Source organism: Alexandromys fortis, unplaced genomic scaffold (genome assembly GCF_014885135.2).
Source record: "Alexandromys fortis isolate MF-2015 unplaced genomic scaffold, M_Fortis_MF-2015_v1.1 scaffold_368, whole genome shotgun sequence".
NCBI classification, from domain to species: Eukaryota; Metazoa; Chordata; class Mammalia; order Rodentia; family Cricetidae; genus Alexandromys; species Alexandromys fortis.
The window spans coordinates 532,726-548,006 of record NW_026068243.1 but is presented as its reverse complement, the minus strand read 5'-3'; the positions used below and the strand labels follow the sequence as shown (position 1 = coordinate 548,006).

The 15,281-nt window shown below is 40.8% G+C and overlaps 1 pseudogene; it reads left to right on the top strand.

The window, feature by feature from the left end:
• Positions 1-6,347: 6,347 nt before the first annotated feature.
• Positions 6,348-14,766, top strand: LOC126494011 (ubiquilin-4-like; annotated as a pseudogene).
• The last annotated feature ends 515 nt before the right edge of the window (positions 14,767-15,281 follow it).

Genomic DNA, 15,281 nt, shown 5'->3' with positions numbered 1-15,281 from the left:
GAATGATGGGCCAATTTACCCCAGTGGACATTCTGTCCATTAACAAACATGTTCATCAAGAGGTTCCTTTGGCTTGGAAATGCAGTCTTTTTATCTCCAGATGAATGTTACTTTACAGTGCGACATTGAACTCGCTTAATTGATAAAATGCATATCCATTGCTCATTTAAGTGATTCAAGATATTGCCTGCTTGAGAATTAGTTTTCTCTTCTTGTTGCATATGCTTCTTCTTTCTAAAGCTCCATAACTTTCTTTTCAAAGCTTTCCACACAGAGTTTCTACCCCCCCTCCCGGTTAATTTCAATTACTTTTGTCTCTTTGAAATAATAAAAAAAGGGCAGGAACGTTTTTCTGAAAAGGCAAGATTAGTTGTAAGGCCAATTATTCATCTTCTACATTTGTACTTTACAAATGAGCATCAACTGTGATGTTCTTAAGACCTCAATCAAAATTATGTTTCTATTGAATAAATATAATTTCCCTTTCTGTGTCATAACATCTTATATGAAGAACAGGTTCTGAACTCCTTACAAGAGAGTCAGAGATGAGCTCTAGCCACCCTTGGTACAAGGCTAGAGCAAAGCATGCGCTCTGTGAATGAGACTCCCTACCATCTTCCCAGCCTCGTTGTCATCATCGCTGCCACTGTCATCATCATTAGCATAGTCTTTCTTAACTGCTCTTTCACATAAAAGTCACGAGACTTTGGAAATGCGAGGAAGATCTACATTTCTCCTATCTGCTTCTATGTAACAGGGGGATGTTAATTTTAAGGAACAACTCACCTGAGAAAAAGCAGAGAAGGGTCAGAGACAGGAGCAGAAAGACACCTGCTATTTTCATGGTGCCAGTTCACTCACTCAGATCAAGGCCGCTTTGCTCAGCTCAGCTTAGGTTCTCTGTCAAGACAGTTCCAAAGAAACCTAGAATAAACACCCAGACTTATATATGGAGAGAGACAGCTTGAACGGAGTTGGGATCTCCACCTTCTTTATAAAAATCTCCTTCTAAAACCATGTGCAGTCCTATCCACCTTAGGCATTTATGATGCTCGTCACCACCTTAAAGAAATGCCTCATAGGCCCCATCAATCTTAAGAAGGAAAACAATTATGTGAGTCGCACCTTAGATCGTATAATGGAGGATGCTACTTTCTTCCAGTAACCTACATTTTCCTAGCAACCAATACATCCCCCCTACTTGTTCCCTCTAAGGCTCCACTGTATTACAGGATGACTCACAGGTGGTGTTCTACTGCTCCTTATGTCTCTTTCAGACAGGTCCTACATGTCTGTGCTCCAGATGAGTAACCACAGGGGAATGGAATTCCTGGGTGGAGCTTGGATTTTCCACATCTTCAAGATGTACTTGAAGGAGAGAGGCATTCTTCATTGTCACCAGAGCTTCATCAGAATGAACATTTTAGGGCAGGAATAAGCTTGTCGGTTCAAAAGTCGCTGCTGCAGTCCAATGGCAGTGATTTCCCATTTTTAAATTAAAATCAAGTCAATGTCTTACTTTCATTTTGTTAAAAACATTGAAAAGTTACTATATTGAGAATTTGAAGTAAATAATATTGAATAGTTTCGTGATTCTTCAAGCTAAAAATAGAAGTTATAATAGATAGCCTCAAGTTTAAAAACTTTGTTTAAGATGTCTTTATATAAATTAAATGAACCTAGTAAGTGTAAAACCTATCAAAGGGTAAGATGTCAGAACACTTTTTAGAGAACAGAACTATGAACAAAGAGAAAGTTATAGTCATACTAGGAAATTCTGCCTAGAAATATATTTTGCCATTTAAAATACACTGAGGTAAATGATAACAATTTAAATAGGAAAATTATATAAAATGTTCCCCATTGAAACATGGGGTATTGGTGTAATCTCTTCATAAGAAAGCTATATGTTATATGTCAAATAACTTTTTCTCTGCATTTAAAATGTATATATCACATGTTCCATTTGTCTCAAGACATTATATTTTCTTTTGAAAATTTTAATGATATACTTCAAGAGCTAGGATGAATTTTGTGTCTTTCAAAATGATTGGCATGGCAGTAATGGGCCTGCAATTTGGCTGCTCCCATGTATAATTAAAGGGAATCTTAAAAGTTTAAAAAAATGATTGACAAACTCTTGGACTTTACAATCAGAATGTCATCAATTTGATCAATAGGAATTGTAATTGTGACAAAAATAATTATTTTCATAACTCTTCTGATAATTATATGACATAGATGTCCCATTCAGGGCTGAGAACTCCACAGACTATTTTTCTTTGTACCTTGACCAGTTGTGGAACTCTGTGTTAATCTACATTCACTTCAAAGAGAAGCTTCTATGATGAGGCTCAAGAGAGGCACTCATTTAGTAGTATAGTGATATGTTATTAAGATGAAAAGGTGCTGGAGATGACAAAGCCTAGCCCCCCTCCAAGTGTGGTTCCTGAGATGCAGGAAGCAATTCCCTCCAGGCAACCCAGAGGCAGCTAAATGAGCATGTTACTTGAGGGCCAAGGAGGAAACACCTATGTGCCCCGAGGACCACTTCTATGGCATCTGCATACGCATTTGGCAATGTTACAGATGATTCTGGTTATAGCAATTCTACTAGTGTACTTGTTCTTCATGTTCTTTCTCTCCTTCCACACCAGTGACTTCTGAAAATATGAATGTGCTGTACGATAATATGAGTCTTCCTGATCTGATAGAGTGGGCAGCCATTGAAGCTATAAAACAGATTATGGAAAAAACCTGACTGATGAAAGAATTTGGGAAATCTGGGAAAACTGCAGAAATTTTTACATGATTATAAAACTTGGCAAAAGAATTATACTAAAACAGAAAAGAACTTGGTTATGATGAATGAAGTTTCTGACTGTCTATGACCTTATAAATCAAAATTGAAATTATGAGGAATAACAATGAGAAAGGTACAGCAATGGAGTAAAACCTGCTGAACTATGTCTGTAAACAGCAAGTAGTTAGCTTTAGAGGTTGGAGCCTCAGAAGTTGTTTAATAATTAACTCAGCTAAGAATTAAGAATATAGTGGTTGGAATGGAGCTTGGGAACTGGGAAAATGCCATAATGAATGGTGATGCTTCGATTTCAAAGAATCTTTATACTTCTTGTGAGCTGCTTGGCCATGTAATGATTAACCTTTGACAAGGAAAAAGAATAATTTTCCTTGTGTGAAATTTACAATAAAAGACTGAGGTTTAAAGCTCAAGGCAGAAGAAAAAAAGAGGAAGCTGAATAAGAAGAAAAAGAAGGAGGAAAACGAGGAGGAGGAGGAGGTAGAAGAGGAGAAGGAGAAGAAGAAAAGAAGAAGAAGAAGAAGAAGAAGAAGAAGAAGAAGAAGAAGAAGAAGAAGAAGAAGAAGAAGAAGAAGAAGAAGGTTGTTTCCCCGCAGCTGATAGTTAATCAGTTTGCATCAGAATCCTGTGTTCGTGTACTCATTCTGCCTTCCAGACATCCCAGATTCGAGACCCACTTCTCTGCTGAGGCTGGTCCCCAACAAAAAGTGACACAAATGTTGGTGTGAAGAACAGAGAATACTCATTCATAACTGGTAGGATTATAAACTCATTCAACTTCTGGGAAATTCAGTGTGGTGGTCTTTTAAAGAGTTAGAAATAGATCAAGCAGTTGATCAAGCTATACCATTTCTCATGATATACCCAAAAAACTCTATGTCCCATTATAGAGACACTTCCTTATTCATGTTCATTGTTACTCTATTTAAAATAGCTAGTAAATGCCGGGCAGTGGTGGCACACGCCTTCAATCCCAGCACTCGGGAGGCAGAGGCAGGTGGATCTCTGTGAGTTCGAGACCAGCCTGGTCTACAGAGCTAGTGCAGGACAAGCTCCAAAGTCACAGAAAAACCCTGTCTCGAAAAACCAATAAATAAATAAATAAATAAATAAATAAATAAATAAATAAATAAATAAAAATAGCTAGTAAATGAAACAGCCTAGATGCCTAGGAATCGATGAATGGATAATAAAAATCTGGTACATTTACACAATAGCATATTTTTCATCTGTGAAGACAAACACTATGTATTATGAAATTTATATGTAAAGAGATGGAGATGGAAATAGTCATTCTAAATGAGGTAACCCCGGATCAGAAATACGAATACATATTTTCTCTTATTTGTGGATGTAAGCCTTGAATATTTAGATATGTGTGCTTCATTTAGAGTACCTACAGAGGTTAGGAAACTAGTAAGAGACTATAGGGCAGGACTCAAGGGAAGAAAGATAGCACACAGTGTTATAAAGTGGTAAGTGGTCTAAAATGGAGCAGGAAAAGTGGGATGGGGGTTCGAAAGCAGAGTACAAAAAAGAAAACCCAAAGGAATAAACAACACTAAGAACCTTCTGAAAAAGTCGTGTAAAACTTCTGTGCAGAAATTTCCCAAACTATAAACTTATACATGGATAAAATGAATCAAAATGGAATTATTCTATAATAGGGAATGTTACAACTAGACACTACAGAACCATAGATTAAAAAGTCCAATGCCAGTAAAAAGTAACCTCTATTGGAGTTGTTGGCCAGTGGGGTCTCATAGATTCCTTAAATCATGTTTACTATTCCCATTGCTCTTGGTTACTCTCCAGAAGTGATGTTAAGTCCCTATTGCTGAAGACTCCACATACCTGAGTCATAGAACTTGGAGAAATCAAACTGTGACTGTCTGGAAGCTTCATTGCTCATGGCTAGCTTTCATGATGCTGGGATGTGCTATCATGCTATCAGAGGTGGAAATGCCCATCATTCCTATCTAGCTGTCGACACTGTAAGCTACAATGACAGGCCCAGCAAGATATTGGTACAACTGTGGCATGAATATCTGGGGAATTAACCAGCTTCTGGTTGGATTTGAGGACCTCTCAACAAATTGGAACCCACAGCTAGCACACCTATAAAGATGCCAATAGCCTGTTCTTGGCTCGGTCATAGGCCTAGTATTAAACCGGCTGCCAATGATATTCTTTAATCAATACATGATTAAATTCTACATACTAAACAAAGTCCACATTGCAATACTTTCTTTAGAACATTTATTTTCAAAGGCAAATATTCTAAAATGGTATCATGAGACCTAAAACTGCCTTAACAGATCTTATTTTATCTACAAAATGGGCCAGGTGTGGAGGAAGCTGCCCTTAGTCCCAGCACTTGGTAGTCAGAAGCAAACAGATCTCTGGAAGTCGGAGGTCAAATTTGTCTCATAGCGTGTTCCAAGACAGCCAAAGACACAGAGTAAGACCTTGTTTTAAAACAGCAGACCATGATTTTAAGAAACGTAATATTTTTTTAAAAAACTCAACCAACAAGTTCTAAGCATTCCTGAAAGTATTGGAGACCTTAACTGCTATAGCAAAAGTCAGCTGGTGGTCAGGTGAGTCTGCCTCTTCTAAATCTGCTTTGGTTCCATTTGCTTGCCTTATTTGTTATAGATTGCATCAAGATATTGAATTTGACATCACCCCCCAATTTTCTCTGATTATCATGCTTGAGTATGTAGGCAACCAAAGTCAAAATTGAAGGTCAGCTTTTTGCAATGTCTGTACTTTCAGATGCCAGTTCTCACTGTGTCTAGTTCATGCAAGCTATCACTTCCATTTCCTTAACACCTCACCTATCTCGAAAAGGTTGAGTATGTGCTCTACTACCATACAAAACTACACAGCCTCTATCTTTGAAGACTAAGTGGCTTTTATAGATTGGTCTGGGTTCTGTTCTTCAATATCCTCACACCAATTTGCACATATCTTGAATGTTTTACTTATAATATTGACTTACCCTGTACTCAACGATCCCAGGATTAGCAAATCAGGTATAGGCAATGCACACCAATATAAAGTGATACATTTCAGAAAATATATTTTTCAAGATGCTACTCAAACTTAAAGAACTAACTTTTGCTAAAATGGTGTCCAGAGAGAAGGTTCAGTTAATAAATAAGCAAAAGACACAGTCACACAATTGTCATTCTTGAAAGACCTAAGGGTTCTGTGGCAAAATGAGACCGGGGTCAGTGGAGACGATGGCAGACCCGGAAGAGGAGGGGCTAGAACCATGAGGTGGCATGCAGATGTGCAAAGACTCGGGGTTACACTAACACCAAATGGTTCATTTGACTGGAATGTAGAATACTCAGCAACAATAATAAATAAGCTGACATTAGCCAGGACCAAATAGAGTCAGCATGCGAGACCATCCGCAGAGTGGACACTGGCCCACAGTAAAGCGAGAGACCCCTTGTCAGCTGCCAGCACTGAGAACTCTTGCTGGCACTCCGACCTGCCACCCTGAATCATAACAATGAGTCAGTCTTTGGAAAGTGTGATGAGGACAAACGAGAGCAAACTGCACCAAAGTAAGAAGGTGGAAAAAAGGAAACAGCCCATTTAAATGGCTGGCTTTGCCCAGTCCCTTTGAAGCTTAATTATAGCCATCAAAGGAAGCCTCTTAAACGCTGGCTAAGACAGCAGTGTGAGGAGGCGAAAGTTTGCCAAAGGTTTTTAAAGTCTCCGGGAGCCCATGTCAGGTGATTTAGTTCAAACAACTTGTAACAAGGTTTGCCTTTTAAAAAAAGAAAAAAAAAAGATACTTTAAGAATTTCATATATAGGATTTAAAAAAAAAGTCCCATGATGTTTTGCATACAAATATTCTCCCAAGCCTATCCACACTGGTCCTACCGAGCTAACCCAGGGAACAGTTAGTGGATGCTCCTCTTTATGGCTTGACACAGTCCAGGCAGGGATGCTAATGAGCTTCAGCTTGAAAGTCAAGGCTTTCCTCTGACCCGCACACTTCCACCTGACCCAGCTTAGCCCCTGTTTCCTCCCAACTTGGACCTGACCCAGCCTCAGCTCTGCTTCCTTCCAAACATTGAAGCTCAAAGAAGGAGACTCCTGAGTAAACTTAATTTGTCTCTTTATAAACTTTTGCCCGTTTATGTTTTTGCTTGTTCATCTGAAGTACGTTTTACAAGGTCTAACTGCCAGATTCTGATTTAATTTTCCATGTACCCCAAAGCAAAGCATATTGTAAAATGAGTACCACAATTGATCAAGGCAGGAGGACCAGGAACCTTTTTGACCTAAACATGTTTTATTTCACAGCAAATGGGAGCTCTTAGACAAACAGCTACATTGAAGCAAAGGCTGCTGAGCGAGGGAGAATCAGGTTCCCATCAGCATCCCAGGAATGAGCTTCCTGATTCCAAGTGGTGAGCCCTAAACACACACCTATGAACAATACTAAATAGACTCAACGGGTTTTATGAATGCTTGTAAAAGCCAGTAGGATTTGATGTATATACAAATAAAAAGATAAAATATAAGTGTATGTGGGTAATAAATAAAGATCACAAATTTGAGAGTGGGTGGGAGGCATGGGAGGAATTGGAACTGGTAGAAGAAGGGTTAAAACAATGTAAATACAATATTCATGTATGAAATTCTCAAAATACCAAGAATATTAAGTAAAAAAAGAAAAATAATTTAGAGTTGGCTTCCAAGGCAGTATTAGTAAATAGAACTAAATTGTGGGCAAAGCTAGGAAGGTTTTGAGAAAACCTTTAGTAGAAAGCCTGTAATTTTGATAAGATTATTGGTGAGAAATTAAATAAGAAGGATGACAATATTGCCAGAAGCTGGAGGAAAGGGGCTGCTTTTTCAGATTAGTGGATGATTTTTACCAGCACTGAGGGTCTGCAGTAACTTGGAAAACAAGGACATTCATATCCAGTGACTGGTAGATCTTGATGGTGGACATTAGTCAAATGTTGAAAGTGTCAGCCGGCTTCCTCATACTGTATAGTTCTCTATCAGATTCTTAAGAAAATGTGAAGGACCAGTGTTTTCTGGGGTTGAAAGCATAATCACTTCACAACCTTGATCAGGCACCAACCACCAACTAGGTTGCTGACAGGACATATATTAAGGGAAGGAAAAATCCAAGCTTATAACTACCAAGACCTTTAAAACTTCAGGCAAGTGATGCCCAACCTTCCTAGTGCTGGGGCACTTTAACACAATTCCTCATGTTGCTGACCCCCCATCAACCATAAAATTATTTTTGCTGCTACTTCATAACCATAATTTTGTGACTGTTATGAAATATAATACAAATATCTGTGTTATCCTACTGTTTTAGGTGATTCCCTTTGGAGACCGAACTACTCACGTTGAGAGCTGCTGCTCTAGACTGACTTAGTATACTCTCTCAAGGACCTTCAGGACTCAACAAAAAAAAAAAGTCATTTAAACATTCTGATTAGGCCATTTATGCCCTTTCTCTCTAAAGTACTGGAAATTTTCTACCATGGCAGCTGCTTAAACTAGAGAAGAAATTCATGTAAGGTACTCAACAGAGTCTGGAAGGAAAAGTGGAACAGAGTCCACACGAAGTTGGCAGCATGTATTTGGTCTTGAGAAGGCAAGGGCGGAGAAACCAAGGTCTGTAGGCTAGAGTTAGCAGTTAGTCTGTAAAGTATAAATTTCAGTAGCTTTGTTGTGATAGAATTGATGGATGACAAGCTATGCATAATTCAAATGTACAATCTGAAAAGTTCGAAACTTTAACACTCTTTAAAGCAACAGCAGCAAAATTAATATATCCACCTCTTTCATGTTCTATAATCCTCACACTACCATTAATTCACTATCTGTGACTCTACATTTGAGCTTTTAAGAACTTTTGTAAGTAGGGTGACATAGGATGGACTCTTTCTTGTTTGGCTTTCTTTCCCTTAGCAAAACAGTTTTGAGACTCATCTCTGTTACTTTCAGGGTCTTGCAATACAAGTAAACTTTTTGTCTGGAACATCTATTCAAAACTGCTGTGCATTTGTAGTCAGTTGATAGTTTGTTTTCTTCTTAACTTTAGATGGGATTAGGTCCAAGATAAACGCAAGTTCTGCTTTATATTTCTATTAAAATTTTATAGTTTTAAAATTTAGTAGTGAATTTAAATTCATTATTTAAACTAGTATGCATATAATTTGTTCCAAGATGTATTGAAGATTACCTTTACTTAACTGATTTATTTTTACAATTTTTTTTTTAAAAAGCAAAACTTTTATTGCATGGATCTATTGTTAGACTCTCTGTCTTTTTGTTCTACATAATTATCTTGATTATAGATCCACACCCTAACAGTTACTATGGATTTGTAATTAGTTCTAAAAATTGGCAAATACTTTAAACCTTCTTAAACAATGCTGTTTAGACTATTCTAGAACTTTTCTATTTCTATGTGCATGTTTCAACAGACTGTTGACTTCTAAAAGCAATAGTACTGGGATATCACCTCAGACTTCATTGACTGCAAAAATAAAATTGGAGAAATGACATTTTGACAATAATGAATCCTCTTACCCACAAATAAAGAATATGTTCTCATTTAGTTATACCATTAGCTTCACTATAACTTATTTTCAATATATAGGACATGCACATTCTTCAACAGGTATGTGTGGAGGCCTCAAAATGTGAGCCTATTTCCATGTTGCTCAAAGGTCAGAGAGTTAGAGCTTACCTCTAGTTCCTTCAAGGTTATTGTGCTTCTGCCTCAAACAAAGGTCCCACCTAGATGTAGATCAGAGAGTTCTGCTCTCTCAAGATTATTGTCTACAGGTGTGACTAATAGCCAAACTTTATGCTCCAGAAATAGAGAAGTAGTTTGTTCCTAACTGAAACAAGAGTCTAAGGATCCAACTAAGTTTCAGTTCTTTTTATGGATATAAAATTAAAAAAAAAACCCAGGGAGAGTGGTTTGCCCACAGAATGTTTTGTCTAGGATGTAAGCGTCACTTCTTTTGTTCTAGCAACAAACTGTTCAGCTATGAATGTAGCCTGAGACTTTTTTTACATTTATTTTAACTATATTTTTATTGAACATTATTTATAGCATTTCACCAAGTTAGGTGAAAAAGACATAACAAGAATGTAGTCTATACAATTATAGTTTTTTGAACTTCTTTTTTTAAATTTTTTTCCATTCAAAAATTTAAACTTCCTCCCCTCCTCCTATTTTCCTCCTGCTCCCCCACTCACGCTCCTCCCTCCCCCTCCCTCCTTAAGAGAGGGCAGGATAAATCCGACCACACTGAACCTGATAGAAGAGAAAGTGGGAAGTAGTCTGCAACATATGACCACAGAAGACCACCTCCTATGTATAACCCCAGTAGCACAGACAACAAGAGCAACAGTGAATAAATGGGACCTCCTGAAACTGAGAAGCTTCTGTAAAGCAAAGGACACTGTCACTAAGACAAAAAGGCATTCTACTGAATGGGAGAAGATCTTTACTAACCCCGCAACAGACAAAGGTCTGATCTCCAAAATATATAAAGAACTCAAGAAACTGGTCATGAAAATTCTAATTAACCCAATTAAAAGATGGGGTACTGAACTGAAAAGAGAATTCTCATCAGACGAAGTTCAAATGGCCAAAAGACACTTAAGGTCATGTTCAAACTTCTTAGCCATCAGGGAAATGCAAATCAAAACAACTTTGAAATACCATCTTACACCTATCAGAATGGCTAAAATCAAAACCAATATTAGCCTATGCTGGAGAGGATGTGGAGTAACGGGAACACTCATCCATTGCTGGTGGGAATGCAAACTTGCGCAACCACTTTGGAAATTAGTATGGCGGTTTCTCAGGAAATTGGGAATCAATCTACCTCAGGATCCAGCAATACCACTCTTGGGAATATACCCAAGAGATGTCCAATCATGCTACAAAAGCATTTGTTCAACTATGTTAATAGCAGCATTATTTGTAATTGCCAGAACCTGGAAACAACCTAGATGCCCCTCAGTGGAAGAATGGATAAAGAAAATGTGGAATATATACACATTAGAGTACTATGCAGTGGTAAAAAATAATGACATTTTGAATTTTACATGCAAATGGATGGAAATAGAAAACACTATCCTGAATGAGATAACTCAGACCCAAAAAGATGAATATGGTATGTACTCACTCATTAGTGGACTCTAGCCATAAACAAAGGACATTAAGCCTATAGTTAGCAAGCCTAGAGAAGCCAAATAACAAGGTGAACCCAAAGAAAAACATATATAGATCCTCCTGGAAATTGGAAGCAAACAAGATTGCCAGGCAAAAGTTGGGAGCATGGGGGTAGGGTTAAGGGGACTGGGGTTGGGGGAAGGGGATAGGGGGAGAGAGAAGGGAGAAAGGAAAGACTAGAGAGAGTTTGGGGGAGTGGGAGGGTGGACATGGAGGAAGGATAGATATGGGAGCAGGAAAGAAGATATCTACATTAAGAGAGCCATTTTTGGATTGGCAAGAGACTTGACTCTAGAGGGGATCCCAGGTGTCATGGGGGTGTCCCAAGCTAGGTTCTTGGGCAGCAGAGCAGAGGGTGCCTGAACTGGCTTTGCCCCACTATCACATTGATGATTATCTTGAATATCACCATAGAATCTTTGTCCCTTGACGGATGGAGATAGAGACAGAGACCCTCATCAGAGCAGCAGCCTATGACTTTCAATTGGTATCTTCATCTCTTTGTATCATGTTAATGTAGTCTTTTGTCTTACTACTACCTTTTTGGGTAAGAGGTATTTTAAGCAGTTGGAAATTAAACACAGGTGAATTTTTAGTACTCACTGGAATGCCCTCCTGATACTTCCCTATATGTTTCTCCATTTTATTATTTTCGTTCACGTCTTCATATTCTTTACTATATTTCTAAATCCAAGTGACTTTACCCTGGCGAGAGGTGTTTTTGTTGTGGCTGGTCTCTGACAGATAGGTCTACAACATTTTATGTTCTTGATATTTTTAAGACAATGTCTGAGAAACATCATCCACAATCGATGGGATCAGATTCAGAGACCCACAACTTAACACTAGGGAGTCAAGAAGGATAAAGAATTGTAGGAGTCAGAGGAATCCAGGAGACCATGAGAACATGGCCCACAGAATCAATTAAGCAGGGCTCATAGAGGTAGGCATACAGAGACTGAAGCAACAAACACAGACCCTGTATGGATCTGAGCTAGGACCTCTGTATATACTTTATGGTTGTGTAGCTTGGTGTTCTTTGGGTCAAGAACAGTGGGAATGGGGGCATGTTTCTTACTCTTTTGTGCTGTGGAATAATCTTTCTTTACACTGTGAAATATGTGTTTCTCAAATTGTTAATAAAAAGCTGATTGGTAAATAGCTAGGCAAGATTGTGGGGCAGAGAGGATGCTGGGAAAAAGAAGAATGAGTCAGAGGAGTAGTGAACACACAAAGAGAGAAGCAACATGGACAAGCCATATTATTGAGAAAAGGTAGCATGTCATATGGCAAAGCAAAGAAAAAAATGGGTTAATTGAAAATGTAAGAGTTAGACAGCAATAAGCCTGAGCTTTTGGTTGAGAGTACTTATAATTAATATTAAGCCTTTGTGTGGTTACTTGGGATCAGCTTTCAGGACAGAAAGGTCCCCCTACACTTTCGGTTGTGCTTGGGTCCTGTTTCCACCAAGTGGGTAGCCTAGTCTAGCCTTGATATAAGGGTTTGTGCCTAGTCTTCTTGTAACACGTTATGGCATGTTTGGTTGTAACACGTATGGCATTATCTGGGAGGCCTGCTCTATGTTTTTTGAAGGGAAACAGAGGAGGAGTGAATTGTGGGGATGGGGAGGTAGGGGAAACTGCAGTCATGATGTAATGTATGAGAGGAATAAAAGTGTTAATGTTTTACATAAACTGCTGATCATTTACTTTTATTGAATAGAAAATTAACTTTATATAAGACAATGAATGGTACACATAAAAGGAGGGAATATGTGATAAAAAAATAAAACGGATCCGGGCCAGGCGGGTCGGGAAGAGGAACCAGGTGGGCTGACAAGCAAGCCGAGCCGCTGAGACGAGGCCCCAGATTCCAGTCACCTTCAAGACCCCCAAGGACAAGGAAAAGACCGTGATCTGTGATCGAGCCTCGGTCAAGGAGTTCAAGGAAGAAGTCTCCCAGAGGTTTAAGCCTCAGCAGGATCAGCTGGTCCTGATCTTTGCAGGCAAGATCTTCAAGGATGGAGACACACTGAACCAGCATGGGATCAAGGATGGGCTCACGGTCCATTTAGTCATCAAGACCCATCAGAAGTCATCCAGTGGCCACGCCTACTTCTCCCCCTTCCATTCCTGACTCTGCCTCTGCACCCTCCACCACACCTGCCTTCCCTGCTGCCCCTGCCCAGCCTTGTGGCTCTGGCAATGCCACTTCAGATTCTGGCAATGGAGGAGGACCCTCTCCAGTGGCTGCAGAGGGGCCTCCAAGCACTACTGCATCGATTCTCTTTGGCTTTGGGGGCATCCTTGGCCTAGGCAGTCTGGGCCTGGGTTCTGCCAACTTCATGGAGCTACAGCAACAGATGCAGAGACAGCTCATGTCCAACCCTGAGATGCTGTCATAGATCATGGGGAACCCCTTGGTCCAGGATATAACGTCAAACCCTGACCCGATGTGCCACATGATCATGGCTAACCCCCAGATGCAACAGCTGATAGAGAGGAACCCTGGGATCAGACACATGCTCAACAACCCTGAGCTCATGAGGCAGACAATGGAGCTTGCTCGAAACCCAACCATGATGCAAGAAATAATGAGGAACCAGGGCCGGGCTCCCAGCAACTTGGAAAGCTTCCCTGGAGGGTATAATACCCTCCGCCGCATGTACGCCGAAACCCAGGAGCCCAGGCTCACAGCTGCTCGGGAACAGTTTGGCAACAATCCCTTCTCTTCCCTGACCGGAAACTCCAACAGCATATCTTCCCAGCCTCTTAAGACAGAGAATCGAGAGCCCCTCCCTAAGCCCTAGAGCCCCTCCCCTCCCACCTTCCAGGCCCCGAATCCGGTGGGAAGGGCACCAGAGGATCGGGGACCAGCCAGGTGCACCCGACAGTCTCGATCCCCTTTGGGATCAATGCGGCTAGCCTGGGGTCAGGGTTGTTCAATAGCCGAGAAATGCAGGCGCTTCTCCAGCAGATCTCTGAAAACCCCCAGCTGATGCAGAATGTGATCTCAGCGTCTTACATCCGCAGCATGATGCAAACACTAGCCCAGAACCCTGACTTTGCTGCTCAGATGATGGTGAATGTTCCACTGTTTGCGGGGAATCCACAGCTTCAGGAGCAGCTCCGCCCGCAGCTCCCTGTGTTTCTGCAGCAGATGCAGAACCCAGAGTCTCTCTCCATCCTCACCAATCCCCAGGCCATGCATACCCTGCAAACTGAAGCTCCTGGGCTGGTACCAAGCCTTGGATCCTTTGGGACATCCCTGACCCCTGTATCCCTGACAGGCAGCTCCGGGTCTGCAGCCAAGGTGCCCCCCCTCCGCCCCCATTCCCCAGGCTTACAAGCCACGCCTCCTCCCACCGTGGGTTCCAGTGCCCAGCAGGAGCTCATGCAACAGATTATCCAGCTTCTGGCTGGAAGTGGAAATTCACAGGTGCCAATGTCAGAAGTGAGATTTCAGCAGTAGCTGGAGCAGCTCAATTCCATGGGCTTTGTCAACTGTGAAGCTAACCTACTGACCCTGATCGCCACGGTGGGGGGGGGGGGCGCATCAATGCCACTATTGAATCTAAGCTAAGAATCTAAGCAATAGTGCACAGGGTACCTTAACTGCCCTTCCTCTGAAATCAGATTGATTGTCTGACTACTACATTGATCGTTATCATTGAGCCTTCATCCAGCAACTAATGGAAGCAGATACAGAGATCCACAGCTAAGCCCTTGGCTGAACTCCTAGAGTCCAGTCATAGAGAGGGAGAAGCAATAATATGAGCAAACAGGTCAAGACCATGATGGGAAAACCCACAGAACCAGTAGACCCGAACAAGTGGGAGCTCACTGACTCTGGGCTGATAGCTGGGGAACCTGCATAAGACCTAACTGCACCCTCTGAATGTGGGTGACAGCTGTATAGCTTTGGCAGTTTGTGGAACCACTAGCAGTGGAACCATTATTTATCCCTAGTGCATGAACTGACTCTTCGTAGCCCATTCCCTCTGGAGGAAAACCTTACTCATCCTAGATACGTGGGGGAAGGCCTTGGTCCTGCCTCAATTAATGTGACAGGCTTTGTGAACTTCCTATGAGAGGCCTCTCACCCTCTGAGGAGTGGAAGGGTGGTGGGGAGGGGAGAAAGTGGAGGAGCAGGAGGAAAGGAGAGAGAGGGAACCGGGATTGGTATATAAAATAAGACTGTTCACTTA